This window comes from Podarcis melisellensis (genome assembly GCF_964234715.1).
Source record: "Podarcis melisellensis genome assembly, chromosome: 1".
Classification (NCBI taxonomy): domain Eukaryota; kingdom Metazoa; phylum Chordata; class Lepidosauria; order Squamata; family Lacertidae; genus Podarcis; species Podarcis melisellensis.
This window is the reverse complement of record NC_138528.1, coordinates 116919356-116943391: the sequence shown is the minus strand read 5'-3', so window position 1 is coordinate 116943391 and position 24036 is coordinate 116919356. Positions and strand designations below refer to the sequence as shown.

The 24036-nt window shown below is 44.5% G+C and overlaps 1 protein-coding gene across 1 annotated transcript in view; it reads left to right on the top strand.

Annotated features, from left to right (window-relative positions):
* The first annotated feature begins 8078 nt into the window (after window positions 1-8078).
* Window positions 8079-24036, top strand: part of MYO3B (myosin IIIB) — a 288566-nt gene continuing 272608 nt past the window's right edge. Inside the window, exons 1-2 of the mRNA XM_081899516.1 lie at window positions 8079-8102; window positions 14760-14802. The gene's annotated coding sequence lies outside the window, so the exon portion shown is untranslated. The remainder of the gene's footprint in view (window positions 8103-14759; window positions 14803-24036) is intronic.

Here is a 24036-nt window from a genome sequence, read left to right as displayed (position 1 = left end):
ACAAGTTTATGGCTTCAGCTAATTTTTCTTGTCAGTTTCTTAATCTTAGTTTCTTTACCAGCCTATACCTCCCTAATAACTCCTAACTGATTATCCCAACTGTCTAACTCCTCCTAACAGTTTCCCTCACTCTCTCACATCAAAACTAGACCAACCCACAGACTTATCCTCCCTCTTCCTTCCCCAACTCCCAACTAACTTCCCAACAGCTCCAACTCTAACTCTAACTCCTCTCCTTGGGTTCCCACTGGCCAATCACTTCACACTCATTTAACCCTTTCCTTATGACCCACCTAGGAGGGCAAACGCCACAGGGATCTTAATGGATTCCCTTAGTTGTGGCATACCTTACCCTAAAATGTGGTCAAAGCCTCAGTCTTGGTCAGATTTCCTTAGAATTTGCCCTGTACATAAATCCTTTCTACCTTGTTACACGAAGAAATGACTTAATTGTGAGTCTTTCTAATAAGTCTGCGCTCGTCATTTTTAAAGCCTCGAAGTAGTATGTGTTAAGTCACTTGCTACAACAAACAAGTCAGATCACAACTTCCTGGGATCAGATGCTAAAATAACACAAATATTTGTGCCTGGGCATAACGTATTGTCGTCATAATGACCTTCCGGACCCTTCAAGCCAGAGTAGCTTAGACAAACACAAAAGCAGGTGGAAGGTGAGAAATCGGCACTATACTTTCTCCCGTCAACCGAGTGAAGAAGTGGTTTTAACAATTTGCATACCTTAAAGCGCTGCAGCAAAGGTTAGGAAATACATGCAGGATTCTGTGACCCAAATCAATACCGAACGAGGCAAATTTGCAGACAAAAAGGGTGGTAGGGGTAATTTATATGTATGAGCTCTTGTTTATGTTCTACAAATGCCTTTTTGTTGATATTGTGCCCTTAACTCTTCCAACTCTGCATATCAGTTAGTTGTTCAGTTTGCTACTCGTGTGTGTGTGTGTGTGTGCCAAAAATGCAACAGGAACAGACACGCTGCAGTCCTGAATACCAAAGAGCGGTTGTCATGGCAACAATAAACAGGAGAAAGCTAGCCCAATTTGGGTGATTTACCTTTCTGAGTCCTCTGAGCATCACATATGGACTTGAACACTAAGTAAGTTACTGGAATGGGTTGTATTGACGAACATGAACTGCCCACCCCGACTGAATATTCTTGGATATCTCAGAATAATTCTAATACATAAGTCACTTTGTAACAACAGAACCTGCCGGTTCAGTCCGGTGTCTCCCAACACACCTCATTTGTTCCTAATAAATTCCAGAGGTGTTAAATTCTGCCTCTTAAAATATGTCTGCATTTGCTCTGCCGATAGCTATGGGTACTCTTGCTACTTGAGGGACGGGTGAGGGAGATGGGAGATACTCCCATTGATACAGAATAAACAAAAAGCCGGGGGAGGGGGACAAATCAACCCATCAATTGAAAGGAATCGGTGTGATCACTATGGCCTTCCTTCCATCATGTTCTGGGCTCAGGAAGACACTACAGAGATGGGAAAGAAGCCTGTTTATAGCTCCCACCATACTGGAACCCCAGCCATCTCCTAGGCCTCAGCTGAAGAGAAGGCAAGCTGAGGAATGCTCCCATTACAGACCCTCTAAGTGTCCCTATTTTCCAGGGACAGTCCAGAATTTACAGAAGCCATCCGAGATTCTGATTTGAACCCGGAGTGTCCTTTTCCTTCCCTATTTTCATCAGAGAAATGTTGGAGGGTATGGCGTTCTCTAACGCCCAAGCCAAGGAGATAAGTAACTACAGTGGTACCTCGGGTTACATACACTTCAGGTTACATACACTTCAGGTTACAGACTCCGCTAACCCAAAAATAGCACCTCGGGTTAAAAACTTTGCTTCAGGATGAGAACAGAAATCGTGCTCTGGCAGTGCGGCGGCAGCAGGAGGCCCCATTAGCTAAAGTGGTGCCTCAGGTTAAGAACAGTTTCAGGTTAAGAACGGACCTCCAGAACGAATTAAGTACTTAACCTGAGGTACCACTGTGTAACCTTTAGACATCTGAAGGTCGCCCTGTATAATAGGGAAGCTGTGTGTGTGTAATTAATATATATATTTTAATGTTTTTACATATGTTGGAAGCTGCCCAGAGTGGCTGGGGCAATCCAGTCACATGGCTGGGGTATAAATAGTAAAATTGTTGTTGTTGAGCAGAGGGTCCCTATGTTCATCAGAGGTACGTTGGAGTATATGTCATTGTCATACAGCAAGACGCCAGAAAGGAGGAGAAACTGGGCCTTCTTTGCTTGCTGACACCACCTCTTCCTCTCATCAAGGACCAGCTGTGTATTTTCCACCATTTACACACCTTGCAGCAGGTGTGGGGAGCCTCAGGCCCAGAGGTGAAATGAAGCTCTCTGGGCTCTATCGGGCTCTGGGGACCCATGTTCAGGCCCTCCATGGTGATTTGGCCTGGATGGGTTATGTCCTTGAACTATGATGGTTTCTCCTTCTTTGCCAGGAAGGGTGGAGCTTTGCGGAAACCTCTGACTCTCGTGCAACTGGGCTGCTTCTATACAATGGTAAGAGTCCACAGCTATTGCTCTGCCTGGTTTTTCCCTCAATGGAGGGAATGAATCCCGTGCCAAAACTTTTTTTTCCACCCCCTTACTATACAGCCGGGATGCGGGTGGTGCTGTGGGTTAAACCACAGAGCCTAGGACTTGCTGATTAGAAGGTCAGCAGTTCGAATCCCTGCGACGGGGTGAGCTCCCGTTGCTCGGTCCCTGCTCCTGCCAACCTAGCAGTTTGAAAGCACGTCAAAGTGCAAGTAGATAAATAGGTACCACTTCGGCTGGAAGGTAAACGGTGTTTCCGTGCACTGCTCTGGTTCGCCAGAAGCGGCTTAGTCATGCTGGCCACATGACCTGGAAGCTGTACGCCGGCTCCCTCGGCCAGGAAAGCAAGATGAGCGCCGCAACCCCAGAGTCAGCCACGACTGGACCTAATGGTCAGGGGTCCCTTTACCTTTACCTTTACTATACAGCCATCCTTGCTGATTTGGCTGAGGTGAGTGTGCATTTCATGCGCTGTTTCAGAGCGCCAAGTTCTGCGTGTAACTTCCGTACGGCTGAGGGACATGATTCTGGAATAAAAAGGGGCGCGAGATGCGTCAATGTTTCTTTTTACGCAACATTCTCAACCAAAGTCACCACTATGCCTTTAAAGCAGTAGTACTCCGGCGGGAAGATAAACAGCATTTCCGTGCGCTGCTCTGGTTCACCAGAAGCAGCTTAGTCATGCTGGCCACATGACCCGGAAGCTGTACGCCGGCTCCCTCAGCCAGTAAAGCAAGATGAGCGCTGCAACTCCAGAGTCTGTCACGACTGGACCTAATGGTCAGGGGTCCCTTTACCTTTATACCACTTTAAACAGGCATAGCTGTTCCCAAAGAATCCTGGCGTTTGCTAAGGGCGCTGGGAGTTGTTAGAAGACCCCTATTCCCCTCACAGAGCTGCAATTTTCAGAGAAGTTTAACAATCCTTCTTTCTTGGGGGCTCTAGGAATTGTAGCTCTGGTGAGGGGAAACATTATGATGAATGGTTGAAGGAGCTGGGTATATTTAGCCTGGAAAAGAGGAGAGGAGATATGACCACCATCTTCAAATATCTCAAGGTCTGTCACATGGAAGATGGAGCAAGCCTGTTTTCTCCTGCTCTGGAGTTTAGGACTTGAACCAATGGCTTCAAGTTACAAGAAAGGAGATTCCGACTCAATGTCATGAAGACTTTTCTGACTGTAAGAGGTGCTCAACAGTGGAACAGGCTCTCCTTCCATGGAGGTTTTTAAGCAGAAGTTGGATGGCCATCTGTCATGGATGACCTAGCTGAGATTCCTGCATTAGAATCATAGAATCATAGTGTTGGAAGAGACCACAAGGGCCATCGAGTCCAACTCCCTGCCAAGCAGGAAAGACCATCAGAGCACTCCTGACATATGGTTGTCAAGCCTCTGCTTAAAGACCTCCAAAGAAGGAAACTCCACCACACTCCTTGGCAGCAAATTCCACTGTCGAACAGCTCTTACTGTCCGGAAGTTCTTTCTAATGTTTAGGTGGAATCTTCTTTCTTGTAGTTTGGAACCATTGCTCTGTGTCCGCTTCTCTGGAGCAGCAGAAAACAACCTTTCTCCCTCCTCTATGTGACATCCTTTTATATATTTGAACATGGCTATCATATCACCCCTTAACCTCCTCTTCTCCAGGCTAAACATGCCCAGCTCCCTTAGCCGTTCCTCAGAAGGCATCGTTTCCAGGCCTTTGACCATTTTGGTTGCCCTCCTGTGGACACGTTCCAATTTGTCAGTGTCCTTCTTGAACTGTGGTGCCCAGAACTGGACACAGTACTCCAGGTGAGGTCTGAGGGTTGGACTAGATGACTCTCAGGGTCCCATCCAACTCTACAATTCTATGATTCCATGAGGGGGAAAGGGGTCTCCTAACTTCTCTCAGCACCCACAACAAGCTACCTCCCCCATGATACTTTGGGGGAAGCCGTGACACTTGAAAATGGTAAAAATGTGCTTTCAATGTGCAGATAAGTTTCATGGAAATAACCCCTCTGGCTCTGAGAGGAGAAACAGCTCCATGTCTTCAGTTATTTGCAAAGTACTGTCTTCCCTAGCTTGCAACAGGCGCCTCACGTCCACATAGATAAATCGAAGGAAAGACCTTTTCAATTAAGTGCTGTCATCGGATAACCTATTCCTGTAAACTGCCGTGCAGGTTAATGAGTGCTAAGAGTACAATTGCTGAGCCACTGCAACATCCTCAGCCTCGCTTGACATGATCACATGTTTTTGTTTAAGCAGCTAAAAAGGGAGTGTATCTCTCACACACAAACCCATCCATGCGCTGGCAGAATGCATTGTCCAGCCCAGGGCCGGATTTAGGTTTGATGAGGCCCTAAGCTACTGAAGGCAATGGGGCCTTTATTTGACTTCCGAAATGTTCAGAAACCAAGGCACAGTTTCTGATTGGTGCAGGTGCCCTGGAAACAATAGCCGACAGCCGCATCAGATGTTCAGCTTCCGAAAAATGTTTGGAAACTGGAACACTTCTGGGTTTTAGGAGTTTGAGAACCAAAGCGTTTGAGAACCAAGGTGTTTGAGAACCAAGGTACCACTGTATAAAGATCAAAATGTCCACCTTATATGGGTTAGCAGGGTGTTCCATTTTAGGGGGTGAAACTTAATTTACACAAATTTCTTCAGTGAGGGGTCTTTAAAATATGTTTTTGGGTGTGGGGAATTCAAATCTGCTGTTATTTTTGTGATTGGACAACATTTAGCTTAGCAGGTCTACGTTGGATGAAGAAGCACATAAAGAATGTTAATTTTACCTTCTGAAAATGTCGGGTAAAGCTTAATAATAAATGAATGAATGAATGATGGCAAGGATTTGGCAGTCATTTTTAATGGTTTCTATGCAATCTTACGCACATCTTACTTACCAAGCAAAGCTAAATTATATTAATTTAACCGAAATGCCTTTTGAATTCCTAAGTAATGTTACAACTTTTTAGCACTTATTTTGGGATTTTGAATGTTGAAAAATTCAACAAGCCCTAATGGGGTATCCCAGTTCTAGGACTTTCATTTTTAATTCTACTCTAAACCAGTACAGTGGTACCTCAGGTTAAGTACTTAATTCATTCCGGAGGTCCATTCTTAACCTGAAACTGTTCTTAACCTGAAGCACCACTTTAGCTAATGGGGCCTCCTGCTGCTAATGGGGGCCGTGCCGCCGGAGCACGATTTCTGTTTTCAACCTAAAGCAAAGTTCTTAACCTGAAGCACTTTTTCTGGGTTAGCGGAGTTTGTAACCTGAAGCGTATGTAACCTGAGGTACCACTGTACAGCCAAAAAATTTGCCCCGAATACCTGCTGTGGGATGACCCCCTTGAGATGTGTGTGGCAAAAATGTGTCTCTTATGCCATACCTCCAGCCAGTGCGTTTTTCTAGAAAAAGAGGTGCCAGAAATCACCATGAACACCTTCCTTGTTCTCATATAATGGCAATGGCACCCACCTGAGAGGGGCCAGAACTGGGTTCCGGCCAAAGAAAAGGCCTGCCTCCAGCCCAAAAACTGAGGCTTGTTCTGGTTTGAGCCGAAGGGAGAAGGAGAAAGGCATTAAATGGCTTGACAGCCAGGATAAGTGTTTGATCACCAAGCACAATGACAAGAAGCAAAGAAAATTGTTATTGAGAAACCCTGCTAATGTTCCGCTCCTAACATTGGCACGAGTCCATGAAAAAGGCAGGGGGAGGGAAGAGCTGAGAACCAGGAAGAAAGTTATCCTTCACAAAGTCACCTCCAATAAGTTGCCAATGCATCTGAGCATTAGTAAGACTGGAATATCACTTGTAGTTTAATGGTGAATTGTGGACACGGTGGAGAGATAAAAGATTTGGATTATCATTAAAAGATGCAGGGCATGGCTCCCCAAATCAACACAGACTGTGGAAACTTCACACTGGACTTTAAGCATCTGGCATTGTGTGCCTCCCCATTGTTCCTCCAGACTCTGGGTCCTTGGTTTCCAAATGAGGTGCAAAAGCTGCTCTCATCAGAAAAGAGATTTGGGGAGCCATGTCATCAGCTGATGTTGGTCCACTGTGCTTCATTAAGTCCAGGGTCAACACAGCCATCTACCAGGAGATTTTGGAGCACTTCATGCTTCCTTCCGCAGACGAGCTTTATGGGGATGCTGACTTCATTTTCCAGCAGGACTTGGCACCTGCCCACATTGCCAAAAGTACCAAAACCTGGTTCAATGCCCATGGGATTACTGTGCTTGATTGGCCAGCAAACTCGCCTGACCTGAACCCCATAGAGAATCTATGGGGCATTGCCAAGAGACAGATGAGAGACATGAGACTGAGCAATGCAAGAGAGCTGAAGGCTGCTATTGAAGCTTCCTGGTCTTCCATAAACCTCAGCAGTGCCACAGGCTGATAGCATCCATGCCACACCGCATTGAGGCAGTAATTGATGCAAAAGGGGCCCAAACCAAGCACTGAATACATATGCATGCTTCTACTTCTCAGAGGTACAATATTGCCCTGTTTGCAGTCCTTGTTTTGCTGATTTCATTTAATATTCTAATTTTCTGAGATTGTTAATTTGGGGTTTTCATCAGCTGTACGCCATAGTATCACAATTATAACAAATAAAGGCTTGACATATCTCGCTTTGCATGTCATGAGTCTCTCTCATATATTAGTTTCACCTTTTAAGTTGAATTACTGAAATAAACGAACTTTTCCACAATATTCAAATTTTCCGAGTTTCACCTGTATGACCTCTAGTGATGATACACATAAAAAGTTATTAAACAACGTGTGACTCATTTCTACCTTCTTTTAGCGGACAATTTCTCTGCTCCTGCAATTTCCTTGTGTTTAATTACTCACCAGCCAAAATCATGAACTGCAAGAATGGGCTGTTTGTGTTGCTGACCATCTGCCTGTTAACAATGTTAAAAAGTTTCCAGAAGAGACGCTGCTTCTATCCTGGTACTCCAGAAAATGCCAGAAAGCAGTTTTGTTTTGTGCTTTTGCCAAACGTAGATGGCGGTAGAAAAGTTAATAAGACAAAGACAATGGTGACCGTTCCTACGGCGTGTAGTTGCTTACTCTTGAAGAGGCCCGCCAAAAGGAGGTCTTGAATTTGAGCACTGGAAAGCTGCAAAAGAAAGCAGAATTTTATAAAGAGGGGGTGAAGGACAGGGAGGAATCCACACGAGGATGAGGACATTCAGAATGGCTTCTTGTTTTTCCCAAAGAAGGCACGCACCATAAAAGTACTTATACTGGAGAGGAAAGCAGAATATTTAGGAACTCTTAAAACCTGCTTTGAGGTCTTGTGCGTTGGATAACTCAAATCTAGGGAGACAGCTGAAGACCAGAAGCTCCTGAACCCTAGGTATGTCCAAATGACAGTATAAATGTTTCATCAAGAAAAGAAAAGGAAGATGAAAACAGGAACGATGAAAAGGAAACAGACAATACAGCAAAGGGAAAGATGCGAGAGAAACAACTGTGTCAGTTTCACACACCGGGGATCAGGTGAGTGTTGGAACTTTAATTTAAACTTTTGGCTATTTTCTACTCACTTGCAAAAGACTCATCTGCCTTCGTAATCCATTTATTATGTATTATTATTATGCATTATATTATTATGCTTTATAATATTATTATTATGTGCTTTCGCTCCCTATTTGTTGCACACACTTTCCTTGACAACCTTTAAGGCTGCATATCTTCCAGAAGAAACCCAGTTCAGACTAGAATATGTTTGCATGGGGAAATGGGATATTTTCTGCAGATATTTTCATAGAAGCCGCACAGGTGTAATGGACCTCTTTGGACATTGTATGGGATGCAATTAGTTAAGACTTCCCAAACAGATCTGGTTGATCACTGTGAGAAAGAGGCTCCGGGGCTTGATGGGTCTCTGGTCTGATCCAGCAGTGCTCTCATTCTCGCATTCTTATGAAATAATTTTCCTCAGATGCTGGTACCATGCTACAAATTTTGTTTACCTTAAAAACCATTCAGATTCTTCAAGGACTTTTGTACATCACCACTCTAACACAGGGACAATTGTCTAGTTATATATACAGCGGTACCTCGGGTTACATATGCTTCAGGTTACATACGCTTCAGGTTACAGACTCCGCTAACCCAGAAATATTATCTCGGGTTAAGAACTTTGCTTCAGGATGAGAACAGAAATCGTGCTTCAGCAGCGTAGCGGCAGCAGGAGGCCCCATTAGCTAAAGTGGTGCTTCAGGTTAAGAACAGTTTCAGGTTAAGAACAGAACTCCGGAACAAATTAAGTACGTAAGCAGAGGTACCACTGTACATTTAAAACAAACATTAAGGGTCCTTGCTCTCCATGGAAGTGACAAGCTATTTAGTGGATCTTGTTTACTTCAGAGGGTATGTACTCCTCCTCCTCCTCCTCCTCCTCTTCTTCTTCTTCTACTTCTTCTTCTTCTTCCCCTTCCCCTTCCCCTTCTTTAAATAGGAAGCAGGGCCTCCTGTAACTCTCTTCCCCCATACACCCACATCTGTTCTGGGGGTTCATCCTACTCTCCAGAACGGATTTGGAGGAGACATGCAGGCACAAAATGATTTCAAGGATGAGGTGACGTTGTAAGCATACGAAGTTGAACTACCTGTTAATTAGACCCCAGTGAATCTCACTTCTAGTTCCCAGCCATGAGTTAAAATGACACCTGCACCAACAGCTTTGTGCTTGAGTCCAAATGGAGACAATTTTCTCAAGGCACTTTCTTTCTTTTCAATTAACAGCTTGCTTTCAGGTGGAGACACTGCATAAGGTCACGCTGACCTTCCTTGCGGTGACAGCGTCGGAGGGAAAGCTGAATCACCGCACTCCTGCCACGCTGACATGACTGTGGCATAAGCCTCTGATCATTTTAACGCTGAGTTTTCCTTTTCTTAAACACCTTACGGTAGATGTGAGGCTCGATCTTGATGGTGCTAAACTGAACCTGCTCCTGGGGTGACAACTGTAGTGTAGAAGAGAGCTTTGCTGTTCTCGTTTCAGAGAAGGGCTGATCACAGCAAATTATCAGGATGCCATGGACGGCTTGCGCAGCTTTCTGTTGACTGCATGATAAACGGAGGGGGTGTGCAACGTGTTTATTGAAGTATACCACAAGGTAACTCCCTCCAGCATTTTGTGGAGTATTTCGAGACATTCACAAAAAACATAATGTGTTTTGTATTAATTAATCCAGAAAAAAAATGCCACCCATTGGTCCTGTTCTGGAAAAAGTGAATAGAGAAACGTTTTCCCCTTTCATAATACCAGAACATGTAGGCAGTTAATGAAGCTAATAGTTGGAAGAATAACAATATCGTGGAGTTGGAAATGACCCAAAGGGTCATCTAGGCTGACCCCCCTGCAATGCAGGAATCTCAGTCAAAGCATCCATGGCAAATGGCTATCTAACCTCTGCTTAAAAATCTCCAAGGAAGGAGAGTTTGCAACCTCTTGAGGGAGACCGTTCGATATGATATGATAATCTTTATTGTCATTGTCCCATACAGAAAAATGAAATTGAAAAAATCTACATCAGACGTTCAAAAACCAACAAGCCTGGTTAGCCCCCTAAAAATTCTGATACCCCATTTTTAAATACAGTATACTCCCACAAAGACTCCTTACACTGCGTTTAAAAACCAAAATTCCATTTGGACAGAAATCCTTTCTTAGGCAGCTAGTCCTAGTCTTTATAATCCTGTACCTTCTTCCAGAAGTCAGAAGCTGAAATAGATCATTTCCGGGGTGCGCACTGTCCTGCACTATCTCTGCAGCTTTCTTGTGACACCTGGAAGCATAGATTTGATCCAAGGTGGGAAGAGTGCACCCAATTATTCTTTCTGCAGTCTTTACAACCCTGGACAACATTGTTTTTCCCCTGACCATGCAGCTCCCAAACCACACACAGACACCATAAGTTAATACACTCTCAACAGTACAATGGTAAAATGCCATCATCAGGTCTTTTGAGAGATTATTTTTCCGGAGGAGTCTCAGAAAATATAACCTCTGCTGTGCTCTCTTCATCAGGTCTTTACTGTTTTCTCCCCAGGTTAGGTCATCTCTCAACTCTATTCCCAGAAATTGAAACACCGAGACCTGTTCCACACACTTCCCCTCAATAATGAGTGGCTGAGTATTCAATTTACATTTCCTAAAGTCCACAATAATCTCTTTTGTTTTCTTTAAGTTAAGGAGTGAGTTGTTTTTGCAGCACCACTCCCCCAACTGCTCAACTTCCTTCCTATAGGCCGCCTCCCCCTCTCCAGCTGTGATTAAACCAACCACCATTGTATCATCTGTGGTCAAACAGAAAGTTTCTCCTGATGTTTAGTTGGAATCTCTTTTCTTGTAACTTGAAGCTATTGCTTCAAGTCCACCCCCCCCCCAGCAAGAGAAAACAAGCTTCTCCCTCTTCCATGGGACAGCCGTTGAGATATTTGAAGATGGTGGTCATATCTCCTCTCCTCTTTTCCAGGCTAAATATACCCAGCTCCTTCAACCATTCATCATAATGTTTCCCCTCACCAGAGCTACAATTCCCAGAGCCCCCTATCATATCTCCTCTTAGTCTCCTCTTTTCCAGGCGAAACATACCCAGATCCCTCAACCGCTCTTCATAAGGCTTTGCTTCCAGACCTTTGATCATCTTGGTTGCCCTCCTCTGCACACCTTTGAGCTTGTCAACATCCTTAAATTGTGGTGCCTGGAACTGGACACAGTATTCCAGGTGGGGTCTGACCAAGCAGAATAGAGTGGTACTATTACGTCCCTTGAACTGTCTTCTGACCATTTCCACCACAGCTAAAATGCATATCTCTTTCTCTGAAATTTGTTACGCTTTTAACAAGAAAAAGGGGGCTTACCCACCCAAACATTATGCACAATTGCCTGGCTGATGCATCAAGGAAAAGCTGAGCTTTGCATACAGCCTAACCTTGAATACAAGGAGGGTGTTTTAATACACATGGCAGTGAAAGACAGCACAGCCAATCATAGAATCATAGAGACATAGAGTTGGAAGAGACCACAAGGGCCATCGAGTCCAACCCCCTGCCAAGCAGGAAACACCATCAGAGCACTCCTGACATATGGTTGTCAAGCCTCTGCTTAAAGACCTCCAAAGAAGGAGACTCCACCACACTCCTTGGCAGCAAATACCACTGTCGAACAGCTCTTACTGTCAGGAAGTTCTTTCTAATGTTTAGGTGGAATCTTCTTTCTTGTAGTTTGGATCCATTGCTCCGTGTCCGCTTCTCTGGAGCAGCAGAAAACAACCTTTCTCACATCCCTTTCTTCTTGCTAACAGCATGTGCACATATGCATTGGACTTTTCTGAATGGAAAGTGAAAGGTGAAGCAAGGCCTGTTTCCATAGTAACTGTGCATGTTAACATTAGGCACTGAGTGAAACAAATAGTTGGAGGGGGTTGCCCTTCTGCCAATTCAGCATAATTACTGTACTCATTAAAGTAATTATTAAAGGGATGCTAAATTTTGGACATGAAACAATTGTGCACCATTCTCTGGCCTCTTCTTAGACTTAACTGTTTTTCAGCAAATGTGGGCAGTTGTAACCTCTCCATGACTTCCTGTCCCAGCAACTTCCATTTCCTTTCTGGGTCCTGAGGCTCCCCACTTCATTCTGTTCCACTAACTGCTGCTTCTTGGTGTTGTTTTCGCTCCTCTCCACATCCCTAACCCTTTGCCATCATAGTCCTTAGCCCAATTTGCTGCCCACACAAAGAATCATACTGCTTTTATTTATACATATCTGTAACAAGTTGTGATGGCCTGGGATTTGGACTTGGATGCTGAACCTGAGGAATCCCAGGCTGCACAGGAGCCCCCGCCTCCAGAACCAGCTGAGCCGGGGCTGGGGCCTGAGCCTGAAGGGTCCTCACCTGTGCTGGCTCCTCAGGTGCAGGCATCAGCTGAGCCTGCTCTGGCTCCTGAGGTGATGGAGGACCCATTGCCTGCAGGTGCTCCACTCTCAGCCCCGTCAGGGGAGGCTGAGTTTGCCTCTGGGTCCGGTAACCCTCCAGCCTCTCCTGAACGGCAGAGGCTCAGGGCAGAGAGGTGGAGGGAACTAAGTTCCCGCAGGAGGAGTGCTTGCCTCCAGGCCAGGAGAGGCAAGTCACCAGAGGATCGGGGCCGCCCTATGCCTCGGGGCAGATAAAAGCCGGCCAGCCCCAGTCCCAAGTTGTGGGAACAACATTGTTGGTTGCTAGTTCCTGCCTGAACCCTGTCCTGCTTTCCTGCCTGAGCTCCTGGCCCATCCTGGCTCCCTGCTTGCATGCCTGTTCCTGACTTCACCCGACTCCCTGCCTTGCACCCAGCTTCAGCTACTATGGACTACCTCAACGTTGCACCTTTGACCACGGACCGGACTTGGACCTCGCCTCTCGGGTAGCCCAAGGGATCAGCACAGAAGTGCTATTTTTCTCGAAAAAGAGGTGCCAGGGCTCATCATGAATACCTCTCTTATGTATTCAATGGTCTGTGTTTGCCTGAGCTTGAGTCTGGACTAAGGATTCTGAGCCCCTGTGTTCTGATTCGATACATGATATCCAATCACAGAAGATTTCAGGATTTGGGCCTCTGCCATTGGCCCTTAAACTCTGAGTCATGATTCGCAACTTGGAAGTTTAGATAGCCAATCACGTTGGGAGTGGGAGTGGCCCAGGCCTTCAGAAACGTATATAAGCAGTTGCTTTGCTCTGTTGTCCAGTTCCATTAGTTCAATAATGGTTCTTGCTGTTATCACTGTTTCTTGCCTCGTGGGAACCCACCTACACTTCGACCCCTCCCTTGTTCTTTTGGAATGGCAATGGCACCCACCTGAGAGGTGCCAGAGCTGAGCTCTTGTGAGCTCCAGCTGGGGTGGGGGGAGGGAAAACCCTTTCTGTGACGTAACTTTGAATGTGGCATTGAGACCTCATAAACAAAATCACAAAGAATTGCGACAGCCTTTAGGATTAATTGGTTGCGTGGGCAAATGTTGCAGATGCCTGCAAGGGTAAAGATGAAGGAATGTAGGATAGAAAGCGCCTGTGTTGAATAATTGCAAGTATGTTTTTCATATGCTAAAAATAATGGGGCTGATTTTCCAAACAGAAAAGAACACAGAAGGAAATCTTTTTCAGCTCACCCAGAGATTAGTTGTGTGGCTGGGTGGTCACTGCGCCCAGTAAAGTTTAGATGCTTGTGGCATCTGCGGACCAATGTGAAATATAAGCAGTTTCCTAATGGCAGCGCAAGGCAGGTCTGATTGGGCCAAATGGCAGCTTTGCAAGCGCAGTATCAATAAATCAGGAAACAAAATGGTTTGGCTTCAGTAACACAAGCTGTAATTCTGGAAGCACATTATCTACCAATCAATGTAAGAAGGAGTGACGGCTGAAATGGAATCTTGTAAAAAAGAGAAAGGGATCATAAAAGTTGAAGCTTTTGGAATGATATAAAGTTTAGAGATGTGATCAAGCTTCTTAAAATGCTAGGCTGCAGAATCACAGTGTCTGTCTGCCTGCCTGTCTGTCTGTCTCTCTACGCACATATGTGTCTGCACAAAGATGCAGTCGATTAATCTCCCTCTCTTCCCCTGGTGTCAGCTTTCGGATGGGCCAGCTTAGGCTGCAGAACTGTACAACGCATTTATCCAGGAATATGTCCCACCCCAGCAAAAGTGTGCGCTGGATCAGGCTGTGAGCCATGTAATAATCATGATCTCATGATCTCTGAAGCCCCTGCACAATTGAACTGGACTCCCCACCCCCACCCCCAGTTTTGAGTTTCTCCCTTTCTAAACTACACCACACACTCAAGTTCCTCCTCAAGTTCTTGTTAATTATTAAATCTTCTATCTGTCCTAGATTTATTGCTGGGAAGGGACAATGCCTCTTGTTTAGTGTAGCCTATGAACTATGGCAGGTAGGAAGCGGATGCATTTTTCTTCCCAAAAACTATCCATATTTTCCCCCTGCCAGGTCTGTACTTTAGAGTTCAAGCGCAATGTATACAGGGGGCCGCCTTGAATCCTTCCTCAGCTGGAGCAATGCCCAAAGGTCTCAGATGTCTTGAAGGCTGTCCTGTTTCTGCTCCCCCCTGCACCTCACATTTGCTTTCCTTTGTTTTGTTTTTCCTTTGTAGCCCCTCTGGAGAAGGCGCCAAGCCCTGAAGCGAATCTGAGCGGGTAAGACGCAAAGATGAGGAAGTTTGTCGGCTGACATTTGGGAAGGAAGGGATGGGAGTGTGTGTGGCCTTTGCAAAAAGGTGTTTTATGCAGCCACTTGCTTCTTTGCTTCCAGCGCAAGGGTTGGGGATCAGACAGCCCTTGTTTGATCCGGCTAACAAATTATAATGAGAATCTGGACGAATAGCAAGTATCACCCCCGCTATGCAAAATCTCCAAATGAATCCGAAGTTCAATGTCTAAAATCCCTGGTGGAGGACAAGGATTCTGAGATCACGTTCAGAGTAGCCAAATTCTGTGTGATTGCCATAAAACTTAGGGAACAAGCTGTGCCATTATAATGATTAAGGTTTTAAATGATAATTTTAGGTTATATGTTAGTGACTAAGTTTTAATTTATATATATTTTTAACTGTTGCTATATCTGTATTCTCCCTGTTATACCTAATTGCAAATTCAAATGTATCCCTATCGTGTTTTATGACCTCCTTGATATTGTATGTGGGCTGGAACTGGTCTGTGACTGAAATAATAAATTATTGTTATAATGATAATCCGGACAAATAGCAAGTAGCTATTCCTGCTTCATCTTGGAATCAGGTAAATTCATTCACTCAAAGCCTGCGATCATAGTCACACGTATTCAGGGGGGTTTTGTTGTTGTTTAGTCGTTTAGTCGTGTCTGACTCTTCGTGACCCGGTGGACCAGAGCACGCCAGGCACTCCTGTCTTCCACTGCCTCCCACAGTTTGGTCAAACTCATGCTGGTAGCTTCGAGAACACTGTCCAGCCATCTCATCCTCTGTCATCCCCTTCTCCTTCTGCGCTCCATCTTTCCCAACATCAGGGTCTTTTCCAGGGAGTCATCTCTTCTCATGAGGTGGCCAAAGTATGGGAGCCTCAGCTTCAGGATCTGTCCTTCCAGTGAACACTCAGGGCTGATTTCCTTAAGAATGGAGAGGTTTGATCTTCTTGCAGTCCACGGGACTCTCAAGAGTCTCCTCCAGCACCATAATTCAAAGTGGGGTTTACTTCTGTGTAAACACACATGCATTTGATTGAGCTGAAAGCGTGCTCAATAATAAGAAAAGCTATAAGGGGAGCAGGGAACAAAAGGACACATAGCTTGTATTCTGCAGAGTGAGAACTAATAACTTACCTGGCTGAGTTCTCTGGCTCATCTTTTTGTGTGCATTAAGTAACCTCTTCCTTATGTCCCCAATCTCTCTATTTCCATTCTCTTTGATGGTGTCTGATGTGCTTGGATTTGTTTTGAGAGAGCAACTTCCAGACAGTTGCTGTGTTTGGGTGGGATTCAGTCACAGACCAGCAGATTTGGGGTGCACAGCTAAAGTTGATTGGGAGATCTTGAGCAACAAACCTATTCCCCCCCCCAAAAAAAAGATCAAACTGTAGTTTGTTTAGGGTTCTGGGGACTGTAATTCTGCTAGGGTAAGGTACAGTTCCCAGGATTCGGGAGGTGGGGAATGTGCTTTAAATGTATGGTTTGGATGTGATCATAATCTAACCTTCCCACAAACAAATCAGGATGAATGCTCAATAAGCAGGATATCTGTATACTGACTTGAGGGTTGTTGTTGTTTTACAATCAAGCACTATATAAATTTTATGGAATCAAATCTGGAAATGCCCAGTTTGGCTCTGTGAGAATTGTTCTCCTGAGAAATTATTTGGTCTTCTGAGAACTGTTCTCCTCAGAACTGATTTCCCGCCTCTGCTTCTGCCGTGATAATGGAACCTGTTTTGTGTTGCCTTGGCATGAGGCCCTCACAAAGCTCATTCAGAGAAACGTAAATATTTCTTGCACTTATTCTGAATTGGCTTCATAATGGCGCTATGCAGCTAATTGGATTTGACAATACAAAAAAAAATCCTTCCAGTAGCACCTTAAAAACCAACTAAATTAGTTCTTGGTATGAGCTTTCGTGTGCATGCACACGAAAGCTCATACCAAGAACTAATTTAGTTGGTCTTTAAGGTGCTACTGGAAGGAATTTTTTTTGTTTTGACTATGGCAGACCAACACGGCTACCTATCTGTAACTGGATTTGACAATGTGATGATGATATGCGGCAAGTTCAGGCTGTGGGCAATAAGTCTTACTCTTATTTTGAAAAAGTAAATATTTTTGCCCCCCTTAGCACCCATTCCCCTTGAAAAATCACTAAAGCGCTGTGTAATTTTCATGGATTGCAAAAGGTTTTTGTGAGGTGTACCCCCTCCCTTTTCGACGCAGCTGGAGTCCCCGGTTCTGGGTTCTCTTTATAATAACTATCTAAACACTCATAGGTCAAAAACCAACTTCTTACCCTTGTGTTCCCATCCGGCCTCCGGCGCTTGCACCTGTCCTCTGACCTCAACATCAAACTCATTCATTGCACATACCCTCCGGGGACCAAGCAATCAACTTTCGCGGGGAGTGAGGGGAGACCTCTAAGGATCACCGCACTTGCGTAAATTCTGTTTAGATCAGATTTACTTCCACTGCTTTCAAATCTATGTGCCTGGGGTTGTAGATGCAGAAGGAGTCCATTAGCAGGAAGCTTGATCAGTTTCTACCACAGCGCATTAACGCAGTCGGAAAACACGACAGTTGGGGCTGTTGCGCTAAGGTGATCTTCATTCTTGCAAGGCAGAATGTAGTTTAGACTAGCACATTTTTATACTGCTAGGCAAAGTTGTTCATCTGTGTGAAAGTTCTGAGTCCTGTTAAGTAGCAGATGCCTCTGTCCTTGACAAAGTGCTCTTTGGGGATCAAAGTGGAGATCAGCTGCACACAAGTTCATGATGGAAAACGGTATGTGTTGCATGCATTGGAAATGCACGTAAAAAGAAACTTGACGAGCAGATGCCCGTTTTGACAAGTGCGCATAGAAACATGAAGCAGTTGGGCATCTTTTCTTCCTGGATAGCTCAACTGGTTAGAGCATGGTGCTGGTAACGCCAAGATTGCCAGTTTGATCCCCATGTGGAACGCCACATATTCCCGCAATGCACTGGTTTGGACTCGATTCGCTGAAATAGGAAGGCGCGGCCAGCTTTTATGCCCCATTGGCTGCCAGGGTATGCGTGCAGCCAATGCCCTTTCAGCCAGCAAGGCACACCCCCTGAGAAGGTCACTCATTGGCCAATGTGAAATGCAGCAGCTGGCCGGAACTTGAGCCAGCTGCCCAGGCAGCCAAGCGGAATTCCTTCAATGGCTGCCTGGCCATGTGCATTCTGTTTGTTTGATTTTTTTACTTCCCCCGGAATGGCGACTGAGCGAGGATCTGCAACAGCCGCCCACCGGGTGGAAGGGGTAAGCATTCAATTCCTGAATTGCACAATGGGTTGGATTTGATGACCCTCAGGGAGGGACCCAACGCTACAATTTTATGATGCTATGCATACATCACTACTGGGAAAGGTCCGTATAATTAAAGCTATGGTTTTCCCAGTAGTGATGTATGGAAGTGAGAGCTGGACCATAAAGAAGGCTGATCGCTGAAGAATTGATGCTTTTGAATTATGGTGCTGGAGGAGACTCTTGAGAGTCCCATGGACTGCAAGAAGATCAAACCTATCCATTCTGAAGGAAATCAGCCCTGAGTGCTCACTGGAAGGACAGATCGTGAAGCTCAGGCTCCAATATTCATGAGAAGAGAAAACTCCCTGGGAAAGACCCTGATGTTGGGAAAGATGGAGGGCACAAGGAGAAGGGGACGACAGAGGGTGAGATGGCTGGACAGTGTTCTCGAAGCTACCAACATGAGTTTGACCAAACTGCGGGAGGCAGTGGAAGACAGGCGTGCCTGGCGTGCTCTGGTCCGTGGGGTCACGAAGAGTCGGAAACGACTAAACAACAACAATGACTTCTTCATTCTACTCTTTCGAAAAGAAAAGAAAAAAACATATATACTTGCAAACTGCGAGGGTCTACCAAAAGGTATATGATACAAATGTGTTGCTGTGATATATGAAAGCAATGCAAATGATAAGTGACCCCAAATGTAAAAGACAACCATTTATTTTGAGAAGAGGGGAAGGACTTGTGCTATTTAAAGAGAGGGTGGGGAATCTGGCGTCCCCCAACTCCAATCAGCCTCAGCCAGCACAGCTAATGGTCAGGGATGATGGAAGATTTAGTCTAGCAACATCTGGGAGAACCATAGCTTCCCCTTTCCTGCCTGCCAGGGATCCCCGGTCCCTCAGCCTCATTTGTCTATATCACAAGGACCAGGGTCTGTGTTTCTTCAGTCTTTTCATTGCCATCAGTTCTCTCACAAGATATCCCATTACATAGACATAAGTCTTTGCACTAATGTGCAGGATACAGCGCTATGGCTTGCTGACTCCTCGTCACATAATTCCTGAATTTTGTGGGCAAGAGGAAACAGTGCTAGGGTAGTAGTTTTGTTGCATCGCTAGTGGCTATCGCCATTGAGTGACCCCCACCCCCAAAGAAAGAGCCAATCTAAACAGATGAGTGGTTATTGATTGATTACATTTTATTCTTCTTAGGACGCGGGTGGGGCTATGGTCTAAACCACTGAGTCTCTTGGCCTTGCTGATCAGAAGGTCGGTGGTTCAAATCCCTGTGACGGGGTGAGCCCCTGTTGCTCTGTCCCAGCTCCTGCCAACCTAGCAGTTCGAAAGCACACCAGTGCAAGTAGATAAATAGGTACCACTGCAGCGGGAAGGTAAACGCCGTTTCCGTGTGCTCTGGAACTTGCCACAGTCCTCTCTTCACCAGAAGCGGTTTAGTCCTGCTGGCCACATGACCCAGAAAGTTGTCTGTAGACAAACGCCAGCTCCCTCGGCCTGAAAGCGAGATGGGTGCTGCAACCCCATAGTCGCCTTTGACTGGACTTAACTGTCCAGGGCTCCTTTACCTTTTACCTTTTATTCTTAAACAAAGCATATCTTTTCAACCTGTGCTTGGGCTCTCTAGCCATAATTGCATGAGGGAAGTTGACACCTTTGCACCATCTGAACTGTGGAATCGGAGAAGTAAAGAACTGCCAGACACCTCCTCCAGTTCATTTTTTCCCCAAAGAGACAAAGCTAACATAAACTTCACTTGGTGTGCCAGGTACTGCAGCACTCTGAGTATTGTCCTAATGTCTATGTTGCAGGACAAGAAAAGGGGACGATCACAGGAGATAAAGTATATGAAGTAGATGCCTTAAGTGATTAAAAAAGGTCTATAAAACCACATTACTTTTAATCAGAGCTGTTGGCTAGAATGTAATACTTATTACAGAGACATAATTTTGTTGTTGTTTTTAACTATACCGTTTAGCTGACTGATATTTTAAAAGTTAATCTGGGTTCTTTATGAAATGGCATCAGTCTCATGCTGGGAGGTAAAATGATTCGAATGACATTTGCAAAATTTGTAGCAATTGCAATCTGCTCAGTTTATCCCCTGACGTAGCTTCAGGATCTGCTAGAAACCAGTGAGCCTAGTGATGGGGGACTCCTGTCTCCTAGAATTAAATTTCAAAATTGCCTTTAAGACCGTTGGAAAATCTTGATGAGCAGAACTCATAAATACAAGCGCTATTTTTTGTAGAGGTATGCAGCAGCCATGGCACATAATGAGTAGAATACTTAGGAGATTTAACAAAATAAACATTCGGATAATTGGATTGTTGACGAGCTTTCTAGGGGTTTTCATTTATTCTTTTAATTCCAAGTCTTCTGACTGCATGGCACAACAGAGATGCAGGTCCATCAAATGTGTCTGAGTGTTCTTCTGGGGGGGGGGCTTTATATTTATTTATTTGGAAGGGGAGGGGTATTGAAACAAAGTTTCTTCTGAATGCCAAAGTCTGCATTTGTAGCACAAGGGGGGGAAATACACTCCCCGCTTTGAGAGCAAAGGTTGGCAGACTGCGCCGGAGGGAGCTGAGCTGCAGGGATTTGTTCTGTCTGCAAGCAAGGCGAGCCAGGAGAGAGGCTGTTCCGCCTTGTCTTAGCTCCAGTGAGATTGGGAATCTCCTGCAAGCGAGCACCAGCAATCAGCACCATGCCTGCAAGACAGCAGGAGCACCGCAAAAGGAAATTTTGTGAAAGCCAAGATACTGGCAGAAGAAGAGTTCCAGCTGCAGAAGCAGCTGGGAAATGAACCAGCAATCAACGCCATATAACAGAGCAGCAAGGGTCCAGCGAGCGCCTGCCTTAATATAGATGTGTATATAAGCTTTGAGACTGCTCAGTGGCTGTTCCGTTTGTCCGAGACATAACACAGTACAAAGCAAAGGGAAGGCTGAAGAATTTGTGCAATGTTTATCTCCTCATTCCTCGGCAGGCCTATCTGATTATGACCTTACAAATAAAGAAACAAATTTAATTGTCTTTTGTCCCTGCTCATCAGCTCCTGTCTCCCTCAGTGTACATGTGCTACATTGCATTAAAAATATCAAAGCTCCCATGGACTTTAATAGATTGAGATTGCACTCGGAGATCGGCTGGCGGATGTCCCAAGCTCTTTGACTGGACTTTTGCAGCTGAGCAAAACACTGTCGGGAATATTACTGAATAATAGCGGCTCCTTTCCCATCTCTCATCATTATCCTGGAACAGCCATACTCATTAAGATCACCTCTTGCCTTAGTGTTATTTATTTTTAAACTCGGATTTGCATTAAAAACTGTATCCTTTTATATATATATATAAGATATTTATTGAAATTTTAAGAGTTACAAAAAGAAAAAGCAAAGAACATAATTTTAAACAAACAAACAAAATACAAAAATAAAAATAAAAAAGAAAGAGCAGAGAATTAAAATCCATGAAGCAAAAAGAAAAAACAAGGAAAAATACAACAAATCTTCCCATTACTTATCTTTCATTAGCTTATTTCCCTGACCTCCTCACACCTCCCTTTTTTGTATTCTAGGTCAATTATCCATTTCAGCAAATCCTTTCCCTCTTTTCAAATTTTTGTCCTGTAATTTATCTTGATATTAATATAACTTTACTTTCCCTCCTTTCACCAATTAACAGTCTGTTTTCTCCTAAATCTTTGTAACATTTCTGCTAAAATCACATAAATTCATTCCAACATCATTCTAACATTCATAAATTGAACAATGTTTCTGTAAATAGTCTTTAAATTTCTTCCAATCTTCCTCCACCGACTCTTCTCCCTGATCTCGGATTCTGCCAGTCATTTCCGCCAGTTCCATATAGTCCATCACCTTCATCTGCCATTCTTCCCGGTTGGGTAAATCTTGTGTCTTCCAGTACTTTGTAATAAGTATTCTTGCTGCTGTTGTAGCATACATAAAGAAAGTTCTATCCTTCTTTGGCACCAATTGGCCGACCATGCCCAGGAGAAAGGCCTCTGGTTTCTTCAGAAAGGTATATTTAAATACCTTTTTGAACTTCCGGGTTAGCGCCATCGGTAATGGCGGAATTCCTCTGACCAAGAGGAGTTTACTCCGTGAAAATCGGGTCTAGCCTAAACTGTATCCTTCCTTCTGAACTTTCTCTTGGCCTTTGTGCAAGATTAGTCCAGAGGACTGTAGCTGATAAAACAGAGTTAATTATAGTTTTCCTCACCCCCACCTTTTGTAATTTCAGTTTAAAAGGAATGGGGCAAGAGGAATTAAGTTCACATTGTTCTCATTTTCTTGTTTAGTTCAAAATTATTTGCATTTTTTTAAAAAAAATTAAAACTTTGCCAGCTGACATTAACCTTAAGAATATTCCATCAATTTCCATTTAAACATATAGTCAGTCCATATTTCAAAATAGGTATATAAATGAGGTTGATGGTTATAAGCCATGTGTTCTAACATAGAGAGGGCAATGAGATCTTCATACTACAGCATAGTGGGTGGTGGCTGTTGGTCTGGTGGGTTTTTACCCTTCTAGCCTTTCAGCGTAAATCTCTTGCCCACCACAAGTATTCGCAAAATGCATTTTTGTCGTCCATCAGTTAATCCCCAAACTGCAGGGATAGAATTTAAGAATATATGAACGTTTGCACACATATATCAAGGATTTCTCCAAGTCAAAGTTAATATGAACAATAATTATTGGCCGAAAAGGAAACACCACGTGCATATTAAGATCCTCCCTGAGGCTCAAGTCAGTGTATGGGGAGCATGGCCTTTTCCATGGTGGCACCAAATTAGCAGAACTCCCTTCCTGTGGGGGAAGCTAATCCTGCTTCATCCCTGTGGCTCTTTAGGTACCAGAGAAGGACAGGACTTTTGAAGAGAAGCTCTCAAATTCATTGTATAATCACTTGCAGTTTGCAGCCTGAATATTGCCGCTGATGCTTTTACTGGCAATGACGATTACTGCTCACTTTGTTGGTTTTTGCATTTCTGTGCGCTGCTCTGGTTCGCCAGAAGCGGCTTAGTCATGCTGGCCACATGACCCAGAAGCTGTATGCGGACAAGCGCCGGCTCCCTTGGCCAATAAAGCAAGATGAGCGCCGCAACCCCAGAGTCGGTCACGACTGGATCTAATGGTCAGGGTTCCTTTACCTTTTTTGTTTTAAATGAGATATAGATATACCGTATTTACGCGAATGTAATGCACACCTTTCTTTGGCCAAATTACGTCACAAAAATTAGGGTGCGCATTAGATTTGATGGTGCCAGCAAATACTTGTTTGGTTTCAAGGTTTTGAAAACTGAGGTGTGCGTTAGATTCGATGGTGCATTATACTTGTGTAAATATGGTAGATACACACACACACACACACACACACACACACACACACACAAGCCTAATAGGATACCCTCCTTCCAGTTCTCACTCCTGTAGTCTCACCCCCCCCAAATCTTCTCTGGGGTTTTCCTTTAAAGAAGATTATTGGTGTGCTCTTGTAGGTGGTTTCTGTTACACTGGCAGACTGACTCTACTGATGTCACCCATTGTCTTTACTTAATGCAGTGGTACCTCAGGTTACATACACTTCAGGTTACATACACTTCAGGTTACAGAGTCGGATAAAACCCATAAATATTGCTTCAGGTTAAGAACTTTGCTTCAGGATGAAAACAGAAATTGTGCTCCGGCAGCGCGGCAGCAGCAGGATGCCCCATTAGCTAAAGTGATGGTTCAGGTTAAGAACAGTTTCAGGTTAGGTACGGACCTCCGGAACGAATTAAGTACTTAACCCAAGGCACCACTGTATTTTAAAAATCTGATTGAGCACCTTTTGGAGGTGCAGCTCAAGTGTTATGAATATGAAGATTCATGGCCAGCTCA